This window comes from Ochotona curzoniae, unplaced genomic scaffold (assembly GCF_017591425.1).
Source record: "Ochotona curzoniae isolate NIBS_2020 unplaced genomic scaffold, NIBS_Ocur_1.0 contig_291, whole genome shotgun sequence".
NCBI lineage: Eukaryota > Metazoa > Chordata > Mammalia > Lagomorpha > Ochotonidae > Ochotona > Ochotona curzoniae.
The window spans coordinates 17903510-17914801 of record NW_024465649.1 but is presented as its reverse complement, the minus strand read 5'-3'; the positions used below and the strand labels follow the sequence as shown (position 1 = coordinate 17914801).

The 11292-nt window shown below is 44.5% G+C and overlaps 1 pseudogene; it reads left to right on the top strand.

Moving 5' to 3' along the window:
• Positions 1–553: 553 nt before the first annotated feature.
• On the top strand, positions 554–1017 carry LOC121155328 (annotated as a pseudogene).
• The last annotated feature ends 10275 nt before the right edge of the window (positions 1018–11292 follow it).

Sequence of the window (11292 nt, the reverse complement as noted above, 5' to 3'; positions counted from 1 at the left end):
GATTAGACTTACAGAGGGAAGGAGAGACAGAGAGAAAGATCTTCTATCCACTGGTTCACTCTCCAAATAGTCGCAATGGTCAGAGCTGAGCTGATCTGAAGCTGGGAGCCAGGAACTTCTTCAAGGTCTCCCACACGGGTGCAGGGTCCCAAGGCTTAGGCCCATCCTCTGCTCTTTTCCCAGGCCACAAGCAGGAAGCTGGATGGGAAGAAGAGCAGCCAGGACATGAACTTGTACCTGTATACAAGTGTAAGGTGAGGATTTAGCCACCAAGACATCATGTCAGGGCCAGTTTCATATCTTTTAGTTATTTATATTTCCAATCCCATAAGACATTACTATTATTATTTCATGCCACAAATATCTCTCTAAATTTACCCAGATAATCACCCTTACATTTTTTTAACTTCTCTAAAGCTTCTGTGAGATAATTTTCCTTCAAACATTGCTTAGTATTTCTTAAAGTTCAAGTTTGCTAGTGGCAAATTTTCTTGTTTTAAAAAAACATTTAGCTTCTCGTCTGGCCTCAGCCTTGAATCTTGCAGCAGCTATGATGTTGATGCCCAAGAACCAGATTGCCATGTATAAATTCCTCTTCAAGGAGGGTGTGATGGTGACCCTAAGCACCTAGGCCCAACAGACAAGTATGTGCCCAACCTCCATGTCAAGAAGGCCATGTGGTCCCTCAAGTCTCGAGGCTACATGAAGGACCAACTCACCTGCAGACATTTTTTGCTGGCACTTTACCAACAAGGGTATCCAGTATCCCCATGGTTATTTCCACCTGTGCTGCAGCTGAGCTTACCCCGGCAGGCATTGGCCCAGTATCTGCAGAGGGAGCAACCTTCAAGACTCCCCAGAGAGGAGCAGAGACACCTACAGAACAGAATGCTGTGCCTCTGGTGGTGACAAAGCTGGGGCTGGGGCTGAGGCTGGGGCTGGGGCTGGGGCTGGGCCAGCAACTGATTTCAATTTACAGGTAGATTTGGTCATGGATGTGGTCAGTCACCTCACTAAAGTTGGAAAAGATTATTTTGTGTCAGATTAAAAAAAGTTTAAAGGGGCCTGGTGCAGTGGTGCAAGTGGTTAAGGTCCTCGCCTTGCACGCCCAGGATCCCATATGGGCGCCGGTTCTATCCCAGCAGCCCTGCTTCCCTTTCAGCTCCCTGCCTGTGGCCCGGGAAGGCAGTCGAGGACAGCCCAAAGCTTTGGGCCCCTGCACCCGCGTGGGAGACCCGGAAGAGGCTCCTGGCTTCAGATCGGCCCAGCACCGGCCGTTGGGCTCACTTGGGGAGTGAATCATCGGACGGAAGATCTTCCTCTCTGTCTCTCCTCTCTGTATATCCGCCTTTCCAATAATAAAAATAAATCTTAAAAAAAAGTTTAAAAATGTAACTTCAGTTTTTGAATAATATTTCTCTGGAGAATAGAATTGTAGCATAAATCATTTTATTTCAACTGTTTGGAGTTATTTATTGTCTTATGTTTTCTATTGTTTCTACTGGGAAGTTAGCCATCAGTCTACTTGTTGATATTTTGAAAGTAATATGTCTGTTTCTTTAAATTTCTTTTATTAAAAAGATTTTATTTTATTTTAAAAGAGGTATTTATTTTTACTGAAAAGTCAGATACAAAGAGGAGGAGAGACAGGAAGCTGATTTCATTTGCTGATTCACTCCCCACGTGCCCACAATGGCTAGAGCTGAGTCAATCTGAAGCCAGGAGTCCAGATCCTCCTCGAAGTCTCCCAGGTAGGTGCAGGGTCCCAACGCTTTGGGCTGTCATCAAATGCTTTTCCAGGTTACAAGCAGGGAACGGGATGGGAAGTGGAGCTGCTGGTGCACAAACCAGTGCCCAGATGGATCCCAGCACCTCCAAGGTGAGGACTTTAGTTTCTAGGCTACAACGCTGGGCCCAATTTATCTTTTATTTTTTGATGATGTTTACATAGTGGGCCAGCATGGGAAAGGTCAAGAATTAGCTTAAAATGGATGTGACCACTGTTTCCAAATTTTCTTTTTCTTCCTTCTATATCTGGGGGAAAGGGGTAGATACGGGGAGAAGCCACACATAGCCTCCTAACTGCCTCAGTACCCAGGGTTGGGGCATAGTCACCCACTGTCATCCCAGGGTCCCTGATGTAGAACATGCTCCAAGAGTTCTGCTCAAGTATTGATGGTTCTGAGATGCTGCTGATCTTGCTAACCCAAGGACGAGGAAAAATTTCCAAGGCCCACTGGTTGACATAGTCTACCTTAGCGTCTCCGTTCACCTAGATATTTGCTGTTAACTCTTGGCTGGGGTAGTTGACCAATTCATTCTGTCTTCTTTCCTCTGCTATGGTGTCAGATGTCCTCTGCAGGTTCCAGTGAGTTTGTCATATCCTCCATGTGCATCTGGGTATGTCATCCACTGCTCCATCTAAGCCATTGAGGAGACCCACAAATCCTGCAATTCTCCCAATGGTTGGAGTTTTGAATCCAATAGTTCAGTTGGGAAGATCCCCAGAGAAACCTCATCTGAAGTGGTTCCAGACCTGATTTTTTGTGTGTACTTTCCAGTATGGGATCTTGCTCATTCTGTCACCCAAATCAGCCTATGCACACACTGGTATTGCAATTGCTGGGTCAGTTCTATCTCCAGCCCCATCTCTTACACAAATTGATGGATGCTGCAGCCCAGCCCCAGCCTGCCCACTACACACTCGGCCCTCACAAGCACCAGTGGAAGCTGTAGCCTAGTTGGAGTGACCTGAAATAACCCCACCAAGCCTGCCCTTAGACCTGGTTCCTGTGCTTGCCAGTATGGGCAGCAGAGGCCCAGTCCACCCTACATCCCATTTGGCTCTTGTTATATATCAATGGGCATTGGAACCTAGTTTAACCCAACTGACCCATACTAATGCTGGTGGATGCCACCAACTATCTATCCAGGCCCACCCCTAGCCCTGGTTCTCATGCTCATCAGTGGGAGTTGCAGCCCATCAGAGAGGTGTGCACAGTTTCTCCATTGGGCCCACTCCCATTCCTGGACCTTGCACTCTGCAGGTCATTCTGCAATCTAGCTCGACATGATTTGCCCATAGTCCAAGCACTTGCCAGCCAAAGCTGCAGCAAAGCCCAACCAGCCTGCACAGTAATATATGCCTTTTTAAAAATCTTTAGTTTCTTTTAATATTTTATTGGATTTTATGAAGTTTTTATTGATTCTGTGGTTTGCTATCTTTTCACAGTTCTGGAAAGTTCTCGGCTATTACCTTTGTATGTTGCATGAGTTCCATACTTGAGTTCTCTCCATCTGGTAATCTTTAGACCTGTCTCAGATTCTTTATTTTACCTTCTGTTTCTGTATGTCATTCTGCTTATTTCCTTTTATTCTACTTTCCAACTCACTCATTCTATCCTCAACTACATCTGATTTGCCATGAAATCAATCTGATGATCTGCTAAGTTGTTAACAATAGATATTTTAATTTTCAGTTTTAAAATATTCAGTTAATACTTTATCATTTTGCTTTCTATGCTGAAATTTCTCATCAAATACAGTAATCATGGCTCTTTTAAAAATCCATGTCAGTTCTTCTGTGGGTCTGTTTGGTTGTCTCTTATTTTTTTAACCCATATCATATTATATGTCTAGGATATTTTTAATTGAGCTCTAAACAGTGTATTAAAATTATAAAGATAATTTGAAGATGGAGCTTATATATTTATTAAGGGAGGATTTGCACTTATTTGATACAAGCAGTTATAGCTACTGTACATTCTGTGTCACTTTAATCTAACCAGTGATCCAGGTAACTTGGAATGAAGTTGCACTCCCTCCCAGGACAGTCTATTCCCTGTCTGTTCTCCCCCCTATGATGTAGCCCACAGGGACTGACAGAGCCTTGAGTGTTATTAGAATTTTTCCTTCTTGAAGACCCCATTGTCATATGAGTTGACTGAAAGCCCTGTTCAGTTTCTTAATGTCTCAATTGTGCTTTTGGAAATCAGTAAAGAGTCCAGGGGAGAAGCAATCTCAATGGCTAATACAGCCTCTCTTATTTCCTCTTCTTTCAATTTTGTCCCGGCTTGGCTAACTTTCCAAGGCCTTCAGATGCAAGTGCTCAGTTGGTGGTGTTCACTTTTCTAGTTTTGCTTAACAAAGGTTTGTCTGAATTAATTAGTTGGCAGTACTAGAAGCCAAATGTAGGTGTATAAAAACAATAAAATTTGGAGAATCAAGATGGTGGCATAGGGTGCAGACACATTCAGGATGATGGAGAATCATTACACAGGGTAAAGCACAAGGAGCAGATTACAGGAAAAGATAGGGGTCAGGCATCCAGACCCCCTGGATACAGGGAAGAGGCCACAATGGCAGAGTGGTGTTATGGGGAACAGAAAACCCACCAGCCACCGATGAGTAGCAATCCAGACTCTAGCGACAACCAGAGATCCAGCGGCAGCCACAGATCAGATCTGGTGTCAGTCAAGTGGGAGCTCAGAAGGTGAAGGTAGGCTGGGACTGGCCAATCCTGCCAAATAGTTTGACCCAGTAATGAATGGAAATGGAGTGGCATGTTTCTAGCTAGTCACACTGGGTTGATCCCACAGAGAGGACAGCACCAGCTTTGTGTCCTGCAGGATCTGTGTGGTCCCTGGATCTGAAGGCCAACAGCCCCGGCTCTCCAGCAGTACCCTGCTGGATGCCATCTTTTCTGTCTAGACAAGATTGGTGCTGCCAACAAGTCAGTTATCTGAGATAGTTGGCATCTTCCTAATCCAGGACACTGATTGGACATAAAAATTGACTTGTAGACATGTAGATGATGCATCTTAGAAATCTGCACTAAGAAGAATTCACCAAACAGGATTGCAGTGTCAAAAATTAAAAGAAGAGACAGAGGCACAATGAATGTTGCTAAAGATTCCCTGGTAAAGGAGCAAAAACCTCTACCAAGCTCAGAGTTAGCTGATGAAGACATTGAGAAAATGGGGGATACAGAATTCCGAAAACTCATTATAAAGCTTCTGATCAACAATGAGAAATACATAATACAGGAGTTCAAAGAACTTAAAGAATGTGCCACACAGGAAATGAATCAAATGAAAGCTGACATTTCAGAAGTTAAGAATATAGTGGAGCAAATTAGAAAGAACAGTGGAAAGTCTCAAAAATTGAATGAAGCAGAAGAAAGAATATCAGATATGTCCTGTCACTGAGGGCAAATAAACAAAAAGCTGGAATTAGAGCTAGGTCAAGCTTAAATTGTACCCAAGAATTAAAAGATACAATTAAAAGACCCAACATAAGAACTATGAGAGTTCCAGAAGATGCAAAAAGAGAAACTGGGCTTAAAGGTGTATTCAATGAAATAATGAATGATAACTTCCCAAATCTGGAGAAAGAATTGGGAAACAATATACAGGAGGGTCACAGAACTCCCAACAGAATTAATCAGAAACGAACTTCACTATGACACATGATGATCAAGCTCTCTTCAGCTGAACATAAGGAAAAAAATCCTTAAATGTGCACATGAGAAAAATCAAGTGGCCTATAGAGGAACCCCAATCAAACTCACAGCTGACCTCTCAGAAGAAACATTACAGGTCAGAAGAGAACGGAGTGACATACTCTAGACTCTAAAAGGGAAACATTTTCAGCCCAGAGTAACACATCTTGATCAAAGCTCTGCTTTGTCTTTGAAAATGAAATAAAATTCTTCCACAATAAAGAAAAACTCCAAGAATGTGCTCCCTCTAAACCAGCTCTACAAATAATACTCAAAGATGTTCTTGTGAAAGAGAAAAGGAATAGCAGCTACCAAAACCAAAGACAAATTTGGAGAACACCCCACTAAAAGGCTAACAAAAGACTCAAAGAACAACCCATTGCTAAAATGACAGGACCATACTGCCACCTATCCATATTAACATTGAATGTAAATGACTTAAACTCATCAATCAAATGACACAGATTAGTGGGCTGAATCAAACAACAAAACCCATCTATCTGCTGCTTACAGGAGACACACCTCACTAACAAATATCAGAGGAAACTGAAAGTGAAAGGATGGAAAAAGATATTCCAAGTGAATGGTAAGGAAAAATGTACGAGGGTAGCCATTCTTATATCAGATGATATAGACTTTTTTTAAGATTTATTTTATTTTTATTGGAAAGGCGGATATACAGAGAGGAGAGAAAGAGAGGAAGATCTTCCGTCCGATGATTCACTCCCCAAGTGAGCCCAACGGCTGATGCTATGCCAGTCCGAAGCCAGGAGCCTCTTCCGGGTCTCCCACGCGGGTGCAGGGTCCCAAAGCTTTGGGCCGTCCTCAACTGCTTTCCCAGGCCACAGGCAGGGAGCTGGAAGGGAAGTGGAGGTTCTGGGATTAGAACCGGCGCCCATATGGGATCCCGGGGCGTGCAAGGCGAGGACCTTAACCACTGCGCTATCGTGCCAGGCCCGATGATATAGACTTTGATGTGGAAAACATTGAAGGAAATGAAGAAGGACACCACGTAATGATCAAAGGATCCACTCAGCAAGAAGAGATCACCATAATAAATGTAAATGAACCAAATGCCAAGATATTTGAAACAAACATTAGTGGATTTAAAGGGAGAAATAGACTCCAATACAATCAGAGTGGGTGACCTTAATACCCCATTAACATCAATGGACATATTAAAAAGACAAAAGCTCAGCAAAGAAATAACAGAACATGCCCAAACTCTATAGCAAATGGACTTAGTTGACACCTACTGAACCTTTCATCCTACAGACAATACACCTTTCCATCAGTACATGGAACCTTCTCCAGAATTGACCATGTTATAGGCCACAAAACAAGCCTCTGCAAATTTAAAAAAAAAAAATCGTAATTATACCATCTTCTCAGATCATCATGGAGTAAAGCTAGAGACTAAGAAATCAAAACACCCAGGAAGACTTGTAAACACATGGAGACTGAATAATATGTTACTAAATGAGCAAAGGGTTAGAAAGGAAATCAAAGGGGGAATAAAAAAATTGCTTGAAACAAATAAAGGCATCAGCACAACATATCAAAACTTATGGGACACAGTCAAGGTAGTGTTAGGAGGAAAGTTCATCTCAATCAATGCTTATGTTAAGAGACTAGAAAAGCATCAAGTAAATCAGTTGAAGGAACTAGAACAACAGCAAAGCAATCCCAAGATTAGTAAGAAGAAATAAATAATCAAAATAAGGAAGGAAATAAACCACATAGAGACCAAAAGGGCTGTACATAAGATCAATGAATCAAAGAGCTGATTTTGACAAAATCAACAAAATAGACTCTCCACTAGCCCAACTAATCAAAAAAAGAAGGGAGAAAATATGCATCAATAGCATCGGAGATGAGAAAGGAGATATAACAACAGATACCTCAGACATACACAGAATTATTAGGAACTATTACAAGCAACTGTATGTGAACAAATCAGAAAACCTAAAAGGTATGTATAGATTTTTGGACACATACAATCCCCCCAAAATTGAGTCAAGAAGCAATTAACAATTTAAACAGCCCAATAACATGCACTGAGATTGAATTGGTAATTAAAGCCCTCCCAACCAAGAAAAGTCCTGAACAAGACGGCTTCACTGCTGAATTCTAGCAAACGTTTCAAGAGGAACTAATCTCAATACTCCACAAGCTTTTCCAAAAAATAGAAAGAGAGGCAATTTCTCCAAACTCTTTCTATGAAACCAATATCACCTTAATACCAAAGCTTGGTAGAGAAACAATTGAAAAAGAGAACTACAGACCAACATTCTTGATGAACATAGATGCAAACATCCTCAACAAAATGCTAGCCAACAGGATCCAACAGTACATCAGGCAAATCATTCACCCAGACCAGGAGGGATTCATCCCAGGCATGCAGGGATGGTTTAACAGTCACAAATCAATAAATGTGATGCATCACATCAATAAAATGAAAAATAAAAACCATATAATCCTCTCAATAGATGCAGAGAAAGCATTTATTTATTATTTATTATTTATTAAGGATAAAATCCAACACCACTTCATGGTGAAAACTCTAAGCAAGACAGGCATAGAAGGAACATTCTACAATACAATCAAAGCAATTTATGAAAAACCCAATGCCAGCATCACTCTAAATGGGGAAAGATTAGAAGCTTTTCCAATAAAATCTAGAACTGGAAAGGGATGTCCACTGTCACCACTACTCTTCAATATATTATTGGAAGTCCTTGTCAGAGTTATTAGGCAAGAAAAAGGAATTAAAGGAATCCAAATTGGAAACAAGGAACTGAATGATCTCTATGTGCAGATGACATGATTCTCTACATAAAAGAATAAAAAAAAAACTCAGGAGACTAATGAAACTCATAAGAGAATTTGGCAGTGTAGCAAGATATAAAATTAACGAACACAAATAAATGGCACTAGTGTGCACAAATAATTCCTTGGCTGAAAAAGAATTGTAAGTACAGTTCCCTTTAAAATAGCAGGGACATTTGCAATCAGCTCTTACAAGACAGCATTGGCTGCCTTTGTCATACACTTGATCCTCTTTCAGTTTTGTCCCTGCCTGGCTAACTCTCCGGTCCCTTTAGACAGAAGTGTTTGGTTGGTGGAGTTCACCGTGTGTGTGTTCCTTAAGAGTTCGCTGCCTGAGCTCTTCGCTGGGGTTGTGTTGGGCGGTGAAGCCTAGTAGGAGGTGCTGGGTCACATGATGGATTCAAGGACGCATTAATGCCTTGCTTGCAAGAGCCCACCGGTTGTCATGAGGGCTGGCCCCTCTTCTTGCACAGGCACACTTGTGCTGTGAAGCAAGCAGCACAACTTCTCAGCCTGTTGGACTTTGAGCCTAAATAAATGTCTTCCCTTCTTAACGGCCCAGACTCAGGTATTGTGCTGTAACAGCAGGAAAGGGACTAATATGCCCAATGTCAGTAAGCGTGCCTCATTCCACACCGGCCTTCTCCCCTTTGACTGCAGCATTCTCTGCTTGCAGGTGCTCACTCTGAGACAGAGAGGCTGAATTGCCTGTCCAAGGACACACAGTTCGTGTCTTCCTATCTGTCTCTTAATCACTGGTGACAATTGTATCGACTACCACTCCTGTGCCAGGGCTTTATAAAGACTGGCTCTTATGATCCACTTAATGCTTTCCACCAGCTTCTCTGCTTTCCTCCACAGCCAGTCATTTTTGGAAACAGGATGTTTTCCAGGAGTTGGCAGCACAGAAGAACGGGGCTGCGAGCAAGCAGTGGGGGCAGGTGGCAGGGCCACCCCAGTGTTCCTTGCCAGGCCCCAGCTTCTTGGACCCTTGGGAAGGTTGCTGTGCAGAGGGTTTGTGAGGCCATCCTTGCCTCTGCTGTCCTGCCCACAAGTTCACGGAGGTATGTCAGTGGGTCCTATTACCTATCAGGCCTGGCACCACCCAGGGGAAGTGCCTTCTCCTATACAGGCTGCTCCAGGGAGGAGTGGACATCTAGGAAAGGTGGGGTGTGCCCCATTCCCAGGGTTAAAGAGGCTGGCGGGGAGCTGGGCCTGTTGATGCTCCTTCTCACCCCACGCCCACTCTAAGCTATCTGCACATTCTGTCTACCCCACCTCCAAAACAACTAAAATTTGCCCGTTTCTCTCCAGCCCTCTAGTCACCTGCACTTCCTTGTGTCACTCTGCTTAGAGCCTCCACACACTCCCTGTTCCAGCTTGGAGCTGCATCTTCACCTGCCCAGCCTCTGGGATGATGCTCTCTTGCCCCTCTTCCTGCTAGCCCCCAGTTCTCCTGCCCAGGGGTCCACCCTATACACTCCAGACCCACAGAAGTGCTAGGCACATTTCCTTTAGACAGCTATCCCCTCTGCCTCTCTCAAGGTGTCATTTCGTGTCTTCTCCAGTGACCCCACTTCTTTGTACCAGCCCCATTCACCTTCCCTCCATGCCGTGGTCACTCAGCTCAGTCGACCAACACCAAAGGCAACTCTTGGCTTGGGTCTTATCATTCTCCTCCTAGAGAACAAGCACTTATAGGTGCACTCATGTTTCCTCTGCGAGCTCTGGTCCCTCAGGCATCTTCGGGCTGACTGGCTCTTAGTGGGTGCTCAGGAAACAGTCACCAAGGGAGCAGATTCAGTCCTGGAGGTGGGTGGGTGGGTGTTCTGGCTTTCAAGTGCAAGCCGGATTCTAGGGGGAATGCAGGGAGTTTGGGCTCCAGAGAAGGAGGAGCCCCTAGGATGGGGACTGTGGCACAGTAGGTTAAGCCACCGCTTGGGAGACCAGGATGGGAGAGCTTGGGTTCATGTCCTGACTCTGCCTCTGATCCAACTACCTGCTAATGTGCACCCTGGGGCGTAGCAGGTGATAACTCAAGCAGCTGGATCTCTGGCACCCATGTGGGAGACTGGGGTGGAGCTTCAGGCTCCGGACTTTGGCGGCCCAGTCCTGGCTTTGTGGGTATTGGAGGAGTGAACTGGCAGACGTTCTCTTGTTCTGTTTTTCATGTAGATTAAATAAATTTTTTAAAAGGAATTGGCCATCCTTTTATTTCTATTCTTTCTCCCCCTTGACTCAGCCAGGATTTTTCTCCTTACCTTCCATCCATTGCCCCACAAGGGCCCTTCTCCTTTCTGGGACTCTCCTCTGCAGTTTGTATACCAGACCTTGCATGTAACTCCAGTCCTGAGCTCCCAACTCCTAACCTTGCACCAACCAGAAAGAGGGTCGGCTTAGGTTTGTATGACAGACCCTGCATAGTGCCTTGTTCAGTCCTATGGAGGCAACTCATGTCCTCTGTCCAGGTATGGACTGCCTCAGTGTCCCTGCAGGGACCGGACTGGCCCCACTGTCTTGTTTCTCCTCCTTTCCTTTTTCTCTCTCTCTTCCAAGCCCACTCTCCCTCCTTCACATCCTTCCTGCCCCTCTTAAATCCTCACCTTTCTGCTATTCAAGACCCTGCACTGTGTTGTGGGGGAGATTACCTGGTTATCAGCCAGCTGAGCTTTGCAGCCCTGCCAGAGTCGGTCCTGACTCCTGCCACACAGCCTCTTCCGGCATGGTGCTGTGCTGAGTGATGAGTCATCCACAGGCACCTTCTCTGCCTGGCAGCTTCAGGACCCTGGATCTTGCTCCCTTGTCTCTGCACTGCCTGGGCCTGGGGAGCACGCTGCTCTTTGCTGTGTCTTCCAAGTAGGCCAGGAGCAGGAAACATGGGGCACTGGAGGAGGGGCAAAGGTCTGGCGGTGAGAGTGGACAGTGTCTGTAGGGGCAGAGAAGAAGAGGATGCTACTCCTGTT